Source organism: Orcinus orca, chromosome 14 (genome assembly GCF_937001465.1).
Source record: "Orcinus orca chromosome 14, mOrcOrc1.1, whole genome shotgun sequence".
In the NCBI taxonomy this organism is placed as follows: Eukaryota; Metazoa; Chordata; class Mammalia; order Artiodactyla; family Delphinidae; genus Orcinus; species Orcinus orca.
Genome location: NC_064572.1, coordinates 42,653,409 through 42,666,339, shown reverse-complemented (window position 1 = coordinate 42,666,339; position 12,931 = coordinate 42,653,409). Strand labels below are relative to the sequence as shown.

General features: G+C 42.3%; 1 long non-coding RNA gene across 1 annotated transcript in view; it reads left to right on the top strand.

Annotated features, from left to right (window-relative positions):
• LOC117199159 (uncharacterized) overlaps positions 1-7,359 on the top strand; it is a 36,732-nt gene extending 29,373 nt beyond the window's left edge. The window contains exon 6 of the long non-coding RNA XR_007471380.1: positions 5,349-7,359. This is a non-coding gene — a long non-coding RNA (uncharacterized LOC117199159). The remainder of the gene's footprint in view (positions 1-5,348) is intronic.
• Positions 7,360-12,931: the final 5,572 nt, after the last annotated feature.

Here is a 12,931-nt window from a genome sequence, read left to right as displayed (position 1 = left end):
AGCGCTTTCTCTACTGTCTCATGGAATTATGTCAAATGAAAACATCTTGTGAGTCGTCCGTCCCCCCAGCTCCCAACCCCCTGCTGGTACTTCTTTACTTTGATACTTTAAGATTATCCTGGCTCATATATTTACTGAGTCCTAGTAGCAGCCATTTCTTCAAAGAGCCCCGATTCCTTTAATTAGAGGATGGTATTAAAAACTTACATTTGAAAGCTAAATGTACTCAGCTGATAATGCACTGAAATATATATGCATGTATTCCAACCTGTGCATATATACACCTAATTATAAAGATTTCTATGTGGAACTGTCTGTATCCATGTTAAACTAAAGATGAATTTATATACATGTCATCACCCTGATCCATTATTACATGGATATTGTAACCTTCTCCCTTTGCTTATCTATAGCTTCCTATTCCAGTGGCGAGAAACCTGGCTTCCACCATCTGTCATTTTTTGAATTCATTGCTTGTTCCATTCCAGATTACAGATACAGTGGCTTCAACATTCTTAGCTCCTGCCTGCAGGGAAAGAACTTCGAGTCTACTGTTTGGGTACAGTACATTTTGCATTTAGTCTAGAGATTCCATTTACTTCCAGAATTACTAAGGTCAGCACCTTTTGTCCCACTACCAACAGTGAGGTTTTCTCATACATTACTAAATCAGTTTTTGTTAAATTCTGTAATGCATCCTGTGGCACTCCCATATGCTAAATAACTAAAATTGAATACATTATGATTTATTTGTTGGGCTGTAAAAGTTTCTGGGTTTAGACAAATGCATAGTGGCAGGTATTCATCACTGAAGTATTGTATGGAATTCAATCCCCCACCCATAACCTGTTTACCATCTGTTTTACCTGTTTCCAAATATCATAAATGGGTTCATACAGTGTTTAGCACTTCAGACTGGATTCTTCTGCTTAGCAATATACATGTAAGGTGGTTGATGGTTCACTCCTTTGCTATACCATTGCATATATGGAAGGAAAAATAATTTTCCCTCTACCCTTCTTTGGTCTTCATTGAGATCCCCTCCTTACCCCCCATAAAAAATGAAAGGCAGATGAACTGGAGACAAATAATCAGAAGTTTAATAACATATGTACCTCCTATATGCAAGGGAGATACTCAGGAACACTGAGTAATGCCCTGAAATGGCCCAAGCCATCACCTTAAATACCATCTTCATCTAAAGACAAAAGAAAGGAAGGGTATGGGTGTTGTGCAGATTTAAGTAGTAGCTTTCTCCATTGGTAGAGTTTCTTGAGATTTAGTCATCCTTCCATTCCTTGTAATGGAAAGGGAGATAACCTTTCAAATGGAGATTTCCCTTATAAATATATGTATTTCCCTCACAAAAGGGCAGTCTTGACTTGGTTCAGAGATTCTCATGTTGTCTTCTTTTTAAAAAAACAAAAAATAATCAGCTCAAAATAATCCTTATGCCAAGAGGCATATTGGGGTGGCATATTCTGCTCCCCTTGAAATGGAGGTACCCCAATTTGCTTATGCATTCTTCTACTGAAGAACATCCTGGTTTCTTTAAGTTTATAGCCATTATGAGTAGAAGTGCTGTGCTTAATTACATCCTTGTTTGCGTTTGGACATAGTTCGGAAAAGCAGTTGTCTAAATACTGGAGGCAGGATGTTGGATCCTCAGGTGAGTCTTATTTAGCTTTGGAAAAAACTTCCAAAATATCTTTTAAAGTAGCTGTATATGCATTTCACCAGCAGTAAAGGAGAGTTCCTGTTCACCTCCCATCAATCAGTAGTGGCTTTTTTTTTTTGGAGTTTATAATTCTAATAGGTGTGCAGTGCTATCTCTTTGTTTTCATTTGTAATTCCTTAATGGTATATGATGTTGGGCATATTCTTGTATGCTTATTTACTGTCTGTATAATCTTCTTTGGCCAGGTGTCTGTTCTAATCTTCACCCATTTTTAAGGAGGTTTGTTCTAGATTTCTTGGTGTAATTTGAGTACAAATCTTTTATCATTTTGCAAATAATTTTTCTTTCAGTTTGTGGCATGTCTTTTGGTTTTCTGAATAAGGTATTTCATGGAGTTTAATGTTTTAAATTTTTAAAGTCCATGTTCATTTTATTTCTTTTGTGGATAGGCTTTTGAGTTAAAATCCATCTTTATAGTTTTCCATTTTAAATTTGTCTGTGGACAATTTTGAGTGAATTTTGGTGTAGGCTGTAAAGTTTGTGTCTACATTCTTTTGATTGCATATGGTTTCCAATTATTCTGTAACTCTTTTTGGAGAAGTCATGGGATATTTGGCTCCATTTCAGTTTGAATTTCCAAATTTAGTGGTTTCTACAGGCTTGCCAGCTTGGAGCATGGGCTCCACTGAACTGAGAGGTTGTGGCCTGCACTTCCCAGTTGGCCAGCAGGAGGTGGTACGCCCACCTTGCTGATCCTTGAGGTGCATATGTGCTCCACTGATGAACTTGGCTCGTGAAGGAACTTGGCTTCTCATGCTGCTGATTGAAGTTCAGTCTCTTCAGGATCGGCCATGGTTTCAGCATTGGGACAACACTGTTGAGTCCATGCAGGCAGGAACCAGATGTCTTCAGGAACTGCCAGGAGGCACCACCATGGGAGGAAAAGGTGAGGAAAAGCGGGGGAGAAACCTCCTGTGTGTGCTTTACTGCTAAGGGGCGGGGGTCCATTTTCAGAGGACCCAGCAGAGGAAGAGCTTGATGTGGATATTAGTTTTGTGTGTGGTGTTGACAGTGTCTGGTGTTCTTTGATGTTTGGTGTAGAGCTTTCTTGGCACCATTTATTGAGGGGACTGTCCTTTCCCTGTCTTGTGTTCTTGGCTCCTTTGTCATGAATTAACTGATAACGTACAAATGGGTTTTGGTTCCTCCGGCCCATACACCTGTTTTTGTGCCAGAACTACACTGTTTTAGTTACTATAGCTTCATAGTGTAGTAGGAAGTCACGGAGGGAGATGCTTCCAGCTGTGTTTTTCTCTTAGGCTCACTTAGGCTATTCAGGGTTCTTTGTTGTTCCATACAAGTGGTAGGATTGTTTGTTCTGTTTCCATGAGAAATGCAGCTTGAATATTGGAGGGATTACATTGAATGTGTACACTGCTTTTTTTGCCAAATTAAGTTGTATGGACCCCTCCTTGGGATCCATACAGCTACATAGTTGTCTAAATATAGCCAGTCCTCTAGTGAGTGAGATTGAACAATTGGCTGTCTCGTTGAACTGGTTCCCCAAAAGGGGACTAGACTGGACGAGAGGCCACCACATGGTAAGAACATCTCTTTGTTTTCTGTGTGTGTTGTAAGTCCTAGTCTGTTCTTGATACGATTGAAGCTTCAGTCTCTGTTGTCTGTCCTGATGCTCTTGAAACCCCTTGCTGCAAATGTGGGCACACGTTGAGCATTTTTAAAGGCTGCGGGGGCACTTACCACTGGAAGACTTCCATGAAAGGATAAGTCTGTCACAGAGCAGGGTAGATGAGCACTAGGCATCCTGCTGACTGAAGCAAATGTAAGTAGGCAACTGTGAATGCACACAGCCCCCAGAACCCCTGCTGCATTCCCACCTTCAGGATGTAATCAAAAACCCAAGAGCACATCCTTGGTGTTGGTCTGTTGTATCCCAATTTGCCATCCCGGGGCAGGGTACATGTCTCTGTTGGACAGGTCTCTCCCCACTACCCTCCACTGCAGATCCCTAGGGATCCCTTCTCAGACACAAACTCTTTACAAATGTTTCTGCCAGATTTCAGGAAAATCACTTTGCCTGCTGGGAAAAGAAGAAAAGGACTAGAAAATCGTCCAAAGTCCTTGGGTCCTTGTAGCTGAGCAAATGGAGAACTGGACACATGCCAAATGGGCATTTGGCCTCCCTGCCCAATTTAGTCTGAGGAATATTCCACACTCCTTTCCCCACTTGGGTGGGTGTCCAAACCCTCCTGAACATCTTAGTCTCTGGGGAAGAAAAGGCACTGATTATAACTAATGCAAAGGAGGAAGCTGATGAGACCAATCAAAATAATGCAGGGCACACTCTATACCAGACTTGTTGAATCCAGGCCATTCCTGACATGGACTCTAGGGGTGGAACCATTAAGAGGAAAACGGTCAGCAGCACCTCACACATTTCAGGGACTTGATACTTCAGGGCATTCAATAGTCTGTGAAGAATCCCATAAATAAGAATAGGGTTCAAGAAGTCATCCAGGGACTGAAGGAAAACCCCCTCGGATGTCCAGAAAACCCCTTAGGATGTCCTAAGCAACTGCTTAGGATTTGTGGGGAGGAAGGGGGAGAGGTGGTGGGGAGCAGAACCAGCACCCCTGAGAGGCAGCTGGGGTAGGGGAGGGGCTCCCATGCCCCAAGGGGGAAGAAGGGGGACTGTTGGGAGGGCAGAGGATCAGAAGGGAGCGCAGCCAGCATTTCCCCTACCCACTTGGGCCCCAGGGAGCCTGCTGAGATCCCAGGCCTGACCCTCTGCCCACCAAGGCCCCCTTCAGCCATGTGGGTCTTGAGGGAGTGGGAGGGAGGGAAGGGGGAGCACAAGTAAAGACCAGACTGAGGGGACAGGTGCCTCTGAGAGGCAGCTGGGGAAGGGGAGGAGTTTCTACACCCACTGGGGCCCACCCACATTAGGGGTTCAGCAGTGATGGGGGAGACCTGCAGGAGAGCAGAGGAGTGGAAGAGAGCAACGAGTGCTTCCCCTGCCCTCTTGGGCACCAGGGAGCCTCCTGGGCTCCCAGGACTAATGCTCCACCCTCAGAGTCTCCTTCCTGCTGCACAAAGCCTAAGCCCCACCCCTACATACAGCACCCTAAGACCCCCTCCAACCCTGCTGGGCCTAAACCCTGCCCACACACCCCTTTACCTCCAAACTCCACAGTGCAAGGCACCCCTCAGGCCATGGTCTAAGCCTAGATCCCACCCCCAAGGCTTTTTCCAGCTACAAGGACCTGAGCCTAGGCCCTGCTGCCCCCACTAAAGTCCGCTGCTGCCTAAGTTCCACTCCCTGTCTAAACTCTGCCTCCACAGCCAAGGCCTTGTCTGGCATTTTTCTTTTTTTTTCTTCTTTCAGGTTGTGGTTGTTTCACCTTCTTGTTGATTCATTTATATTTTTTCTAATTTTTTATTTTTCTAATTACATTTTAATCTTTATTCTGCTCCTTTGGGCTTGTTTCCCACCCCCCCTTTTTTTTGTTTCTTTTTTTATGTTGTGGTTCTGTTTTGCCTAGTTGTAGTTGTTTCAATTATATTTTTCAATTATATTTTTATTTTTCTTAATATATTTTTTATTCTTTGTTATTGTACTGCGCCTTTTTTCTTTTACTGTGCTGTGCAGCTTGTGAGATCTTGGTTCCCAGGCCAGAAGTCAGGCCTGAGCTTCTGTGGTAAGAGCACAGAGTCCAAACTGCTTGACTACCAGAGAACCTGAGACCCCAGGGAATATTAATCAGAGTGAGGTCTCCAAGAGGGTCCTCATCTCAGCACCAAGACCCAGCTCTACCCAACTGCCTGCAAACTCCAGTGCTGGAAGCCTCAGGCCGAACAAACAGTAAAACAGGAACACGGTCCCACCCATCAAAAAAACAGACAACAAACTATGTTACAGATGAAGGAGCAAGGTAACCTACCTGAAAAAGAATTCAGAGTAATGATAGTAAAGATGATCCAAAATCTCAGAAATAGAATGGAGGCACAGATCAAGGTCTTTAACAAAGACCTAGAAGAACTAAAGAACAAACAAACGAGATATTAGTCAAACTAACAAAAATTAAATTCAAAGAAAAAATATTAAAAGCAGCAAGGGAAAAGAAGAAAATAACATACAAGGGAATTCCCATAAGGTTATCAGCTGATTTCTCAGCAGAAACTCTGCAGGCCAGAGGGAGTGGCAGGATGTATTTAAAGCCATGAAAGGGAAAAACGTACAACCAAGATCTCTCTACCCAGCAAGGCTCTCATCCAGATTTGACGGAGAAATCAAAAGCTTTACAGACAAGCAAAAGCTATGAGAATTCACCACCACCAAACCAGCTTTACAACAAATGCTAAAGGATCATCTCTAGGCAGGAAACACAAAAGAAAAAGACCCACAAAAATCCAAAACAATTAAGAAAATGGTAATACGAATATACATATCAATAATTACCTTAAATGTAAATGGATTAAATGCTCCAACCAAAAGACAGAGACTGGCTGAATGGATACAGAAACAGGACCCATATATATGTTGTCTACAAGAAACTCACCTCACACCTAGGGACACATGCAGACTGAAAGTTGAGGGGATGGAAAGAGATATGCCATGCAAATTGAAATCACAAGAAAGCTGGAGTAGCAGTACTCATCAGATGAAAGAGATTTTAAAATAAAGACGGTTACAAGAGATAAGGAAGGACACTACATAATGCTCAAGGGATCAATCCAAGAGGAAAATAAAGCAATTACAAGTATTTATGCATCCAACATAGGAGCACCTCAATACATAAGGCAAGTGCTTATAGCCATAAAAGGGGAAATTGACAGTACCACAATAATAGTGGGGGACTTTTAACCCCCACTTACACTAATAGATCATCCATACAGAAAATAAGGAAACACAAGCTTTAAATGACACAACAGACCAGATAGATTTAATGGATATTTACAGGACCTTCCACCCAAAAGTGGAAATACACTTTTTTCTCAAGTGCTCACGGAATGTTCTCCAGGATAGATCACATCTTGGGTCACAAATCAAGCCTTGGTAAATTTAAGAAAACTGAAAATGTATCAAGTATATTTTCCAACCACAACACTATGAGATTAGAAATCAATTACAGGAAAAAAATTAAAAACACACACATGGAGGCTAAACACTGCACTGCTAAATAACCAAGAGATCGCTCAAGAAATCAAAGAGGAAATAAAAAATACATAGAAATAAATGACAAAGTATGACAACCCAAAACCTATAGGACACAGCAAAAGCAGTTCTAGGAGGGAAGTTTATAGCAATTTAGTCTCACCTCAAGAAACAAGAAACAAGAAAAATCTCAAACAATCTAACCTTATACCTAAAGCAACCAGAGAAGAAGAAAACCCAAAGTCAGTAGAAGGAAAGAAATCATAAAGATCAGAGCAGAAATAAATGAAACAGAATGGAAGAAAATAATAGCAAGGTCAAAAAAACTAAAAGTTGGTTCTTTAGGAAGGTAAACAAAATTGATAAACCATTAGCCAGACTCATCAAGAAGAAAAGGGAGAGGACTCGAGTAAAATTAGAAATGAAAAAGGAGAAGTTACAACAGACACTGCAGAAATACAAGGATCATAAGAGACTACTACAAGGAACTATATGCCAATAAAATGGACAATTCTAAGACAGAGCCAGGAAGAAATAGAAAATATAAACAGACAAATCACAAGTAATAAAATTGAAAGTGTAATTAAAAATCTTCCAACAAACAAAAGTCCAGGACCAGATGGCTTCACAGGTGAATTCTATCAAACATTTAGAGAAGAGCTAACACTTATCCTTCTCAAACTCTTCCAAAAAATTGCAGAGGGAGTAACATTCCCAAACTCGTTCTACGAGGCCACCATCACCCTCATACCAACACCAAAGATATCATAAAGAAAATTGCAGCAATATCACTGATGAACGTAGACACAAAAATCCTCAACAAAATACTAGCAAACAGAATCCAACAGCACATTAAAAGGATCATACACCATGGTCAAGTGGGATTTATCCCAGAGATGCAAGGATTCTTCAATATACACAAATCAATGTGATACACCATATTAACACATTAAAGAATAAAAACCATATGATCATCTCAATAGATGCAGAAAAAGCTTTTGACAAAATTCAACACCCGTTTATGATAAAAACTCGCCAGAAAGTGGGCACAGAGGGAACCTACCTCAACATAATAAAGGCCATATATGATAAACCCACAGCAAACATCATTCACAAAGGTAAAAAAGTGAAAGCATTTCCACTACGGTCAGCTACAAGACAAGGATGTCCACTCTCGCCACTCATATTCAAAAGTCCTAGCCACGGCAATCAGAGAAGAAAAAGAAATAAGAGGAATCCAAATTGGAAAAGAAGTAAAACTGTCACTGTTTGCAGATGACATGGTACTATACTATAGAGAATCCTAAAGAGGCTACCAGAAAACTAATGAATTTGGTAAAGTTGCAGGATACAAAATTAATGCACAGAAATCTCTTCCATTCCTATGCACTAAGAACAAAAGATCAGAAAGAGAAATTAAGGAAACAATCCCATTTACCATTGCAGCAAAAAGAATAAAATACCTAGGAATAAACCTACCTAAGGAGGCCAAAGACCTGCATGTAGAAAACCATAAGACACTGATGAAAGAAATCAAAGATGACATAAACAGATGGACAGATACACCATATTCTTGGATTGGAAGAATCAGTACTGTGAAAATGACTACCAAAAGCAATCTACAGATTCAATGCAATCCCTATTAAATTACCAATGGCATTCTTCACCAAATTAGAACAAAAACTTTTATAATTTGTATGGAAACACAAAAGACCCCGAATAGCCAGAGCAATCTTGAGAAAGAAAAACGGAGCTGGAGGAATCAGGCTCCCTGACTTCAGACTGTACTAGAGCTACAGTAGTGAAGACAGTATGGTACTGGCACAAAAACAGAAATATAGATCAGTGGTATAGGAGAGAAAGCCCAGAGATAAACCCAAGCACCTATGGTCACCTAATCTATGACAAAGGAGGCAAGAATATACAATGGAGAAAAGACAGCCTCTTCAATAAGTGGTGTTGGGAAAACTAGGTAGCTACATGGAAAAGAATGAAATTAGAACACTCCCTAACACCATACACAAAAATAAACTCAAAATGGATTAGAGACCTAAATGTAAGGCCAGACACTATAAAACTCTTAGAGGAAAACACAGGCAGAACACTCTTTGACATAAACCACAGCAAAATCTTTTTTGACCCACCTCCTAGAGTAATGAAAATAAAAACAAAGACAAATGGGTTACCTAATTAAACTTAAAAGCTTTTGCACAGCAAAGGAAATTACAAACAAAACAAAAAACAGCCCTCAGAATGGGAGAAAATATAGGCAAATGAAGTAACCGACCAAGGATTAAGCTCCAAAATATACAAACAGCTTATGCAGCTCAATATCAAAAAAACAACCCAATCAAAAAATGGGTGGAAGATCTAAATAGACATTTCACTAAAGAAGACATACAGGTGGCCAAGAGGCACATGAAAAGGTACTCAACATCACTAATCATTAGAGAAATGCAAATCAAAACTACAATGAGGTATCACCTCACACCGGTCAAAATGGCCATCATCAAAAAATCTACACACAGTAAATGCTGGAGAGGGTGTGGAGAAAAGGGAACCCTCTTGCACTGTTGGTGTGAATATAAATTGAGACCACCACTATGGAGAAAGAGTATGGAGGTTCCTTAAAAAACTAAAAATAGAACTACTATATGACCTAGCAATCCCACTAGTGGGCATACATACTGAGAAGACGGTAATCAAAAGGACACGTGTACCCCAGTGTTCATTGCAGCACTCTTTACAACAGCCAGCACATGGAAACAACCTGAATGTCCAACAGCAGATGAATGGATAAAGAAGATTTGGTATATATCTACAATGGAATATTACTCAGCCATAAAATGGAACGAAACTGAGTTATTTGTAGTGAGGCAGATGGACCTAGAACAAAATTGAGTTATTTGTAGTGAGGCAGATGGACCTAGAATCTGTCATACAGAGTGAAGTAAGTCAGAAAGACAAAAACAAATACCGTATATTAACGTGTGTATGTGGGATCTAGCAAAAGGGTACAGATGAACCTATTTCCGTGGTAGGAAAATGGATAATGTGGACATGGCGGGGGATGAGGAGGGTGGGATGAATTGGGAGATTAGGATTGACATGATACACTACCTGTAAAATAGCTAGTGTGAACCTGCTATAAAGCACAGGAAGCTCAGCTCGGTTCTCTGTGATGACCTAGAAGTGCGGGATTGGGAGGTCCAAGAGGAAGGGGATATATGTATACATATAGATGATTCACATCATTGTATACAGAAGCCAGCACATTGTAAAGCAATTATACTCCAATAAAAAAAAAGAATGGAGGGAAATTATGCAGCTGCTGGAGGCTATACTCCTGCCAAAGGAGGTAGCAGTTATTCACTGCAGAGGCCAACTAAAGGGAGAAGCAAAAAAAAAAAAAAAAAAAGAGGAGTTAACAGAGCAGACATGGCAGCTAAACAAGTAGCTGAGGATGGGGACGGACTTCAAATGCCACTCCTACCAGCTCACCCAGACCTTAACTCCTACACTCCCATATGTACCCCAGAAGAAAGGGAAAAGGCTTTGAGGTGGGGCTATTTTAAAAGCCCAGAATATCTGGGATGGATGGTTAATGGTCATGGGCAGCGGTTCCTCCCATCAGCTGTTACCCTGCAGGCCACCAGGCAAGCTCACCAGAGCACACATTACAGGCAGGAGGCCCTATATCAGTGGTTCATCAAATGCATGACTACTCCCAATGTCCATAATCTCCTTAAACAGGTGGTTGAAGCTTGCCCTATCTGCCTCTGGAATAAGCCCAACACTCCCCTGCCCCAACCCCAAGGTCAATGGAGTGACCCCCCCCACCCAGTTTAGAGGCACATTTCCAGGTCAAGACTGGCAAAGTGATTTTACAGTCATGCCCTGGGCGCAAGGAACTTTTAGACATTTGCTGGGTTTTAGTGACACCTCCCGGTGGATGGAGGCATTCCCCCCGCCCCCAAACTGAGACTGCCTTGGAGGTCTCTAAGACCCTACTTAAGGAAATAATCCCTCGGTTTGGGCTCCGTAAGTCCATCCAGAGTGACAGTGGGCCTGCCTTTCCCGAATTACTAAGGGAGTCTAAGCTCTAGGAATTCCATGGGGTTTATACTCCACTTGGAGACCACAGTCCCTAGGAAAAGTAGAATAAATCAAATCCTCAAAAGAAACTTAACCAAACTTTGTCAAGACACTCATCAACCCTGGATCTTGCTTCTCCCTGTAGCACTTTTGAGAATGCAAGTAGCCCCTAAAGGAAAGCTCAGGTTGAATCCTTAGGAGCTTATGTATGGGAGGCCCATTCCTGAAGGACCCAGCTCGAAGACGAAACTTAGGGCTATGGACCGATGGAAATATACCTTACAGGGAGGGGAAGTAATCAAAGCTTTACATGCCTGCAGGAATCCACAGCTGCCTTCCCTTTCTGACATGGTTTTACATCCTTTCTCTCCTAGGGATTGGGTTTATTTGAAAACCTGGAAGGCTGGAAATCCACAAGACCAGTTAGACCCCAAGTGGATAGGACCTCATCTAGTAACAGTGACCACTCATTCTGCCTTACAATTACAGGGCATAAGACCTGTGCCGGAGAAAGTTACTGGGGCACCCATTCAATATATCTGTGAACCTGTCACAGACCTTAAGTTACTTTTCAAAAGGACGAACTTACCAATAAGTAATGGGACAGACAGGCTGAGTAGTTACCCTTGTCATTGCTGTTGTCTTACTTGGCTTCTGCTGTTCTGTGAAACCCCTTCCTCTGGCAAACATCTCTGTCCATGCTGGATATAGGGGATATTAATACAGGTGGCAGCATGAGTGGCCATTATTGTCTGTTCTTCCTTTCCTTCTCTGCTCTGCCTCATAAGTATCCACGTGGAATGCGAATTCAATGCAGTAGTAAATTTCTTGAGGCTCACAGCCCGTGGACAAAATCCATCCCAGTGCTGGTCTGTCACCCCCACCCACAAGGTGATGCCTATGGATTAAAGCTATCACATTTTACTCCTAAGAATGACAGCCTCACTCTCACCTTGCTTAACAGGTCTGCTAATCCTACCCCTCTTGAAGTTCATATGTCATCCCTAACACAGCTTTCCTGCTTGGAGCTCACCCCTCGCATTAACACCTCTAAGGAGTACAGAGCACTCACGCTACAGTGCCATCTGTCTACCGGTCTTGCTGCCACTGCCCCTATCAACAGCCTCTACCAAAGGGCGGAACTTCCAGTAACACTGTGTGGCTGATCTGGACTCTGATCAGAGCTTCTTCCATTGCCCCACAATTAAGTGCCCCGGGATTGACTTCTAATTTCTCCTACTGGTGCCCTCCACACTGACTCCATGAATACACACAAGAACCAGATGGGAAATGTACTCTTTGGGGAGGGAAGACACTGGTTGTTTGGTGTTTAGTATATGACCCTCCTGAGACCTGGGGGAAAACCACTAGTCAAGAATACCCCAGTGACCCCTGCTGTGCAGGTGGGCCTCTCTCCCCACACTGCAAGGGCACCCCGTCTTGGGCTAGCCACTTAATGGAGGTGGTTCAACTCCTCAGAAGTGCACCAGGCATGCAGTCCCCCTGGGTACCTCTTGCTTTGTGGCCTGAGAGTAAACCAATTGCCCCATAAGAACACCCCTAACTCCTACCCTTCTCCAGGTTGGGCTCTAGGCTACCCTTGTTTAGGTAGTCCCCAATTTGTGCACAATGCATGCTAGGCCAGCTGTGTTCCAGGAACCTAGGTATAACCATTCGTGATATCACCCCACCCTGAGATAAAAGGGCAATAGATCTCATTCTGGCAGAAGTATAGACTGCCCTCACACTGGTGGCTTCCTGTGGAGGTTTCACACAGCATAAAACCACTCTACAAAATCTCAACGCTGGCCCTTAAGGACTTATCTAAAAATATGGGGGATGCCTTACAAGGCCTCCATACTTCCCTAGACTCCCTAGCAGATGTTCTTAACAACAGGCAAGTGCTTAATTATCTCCTGGCTGAGAAAAGGGGAGTATGTGCAGTTACAAATAAAGCCTGTTGCAGGTATGTCAGTAACTCT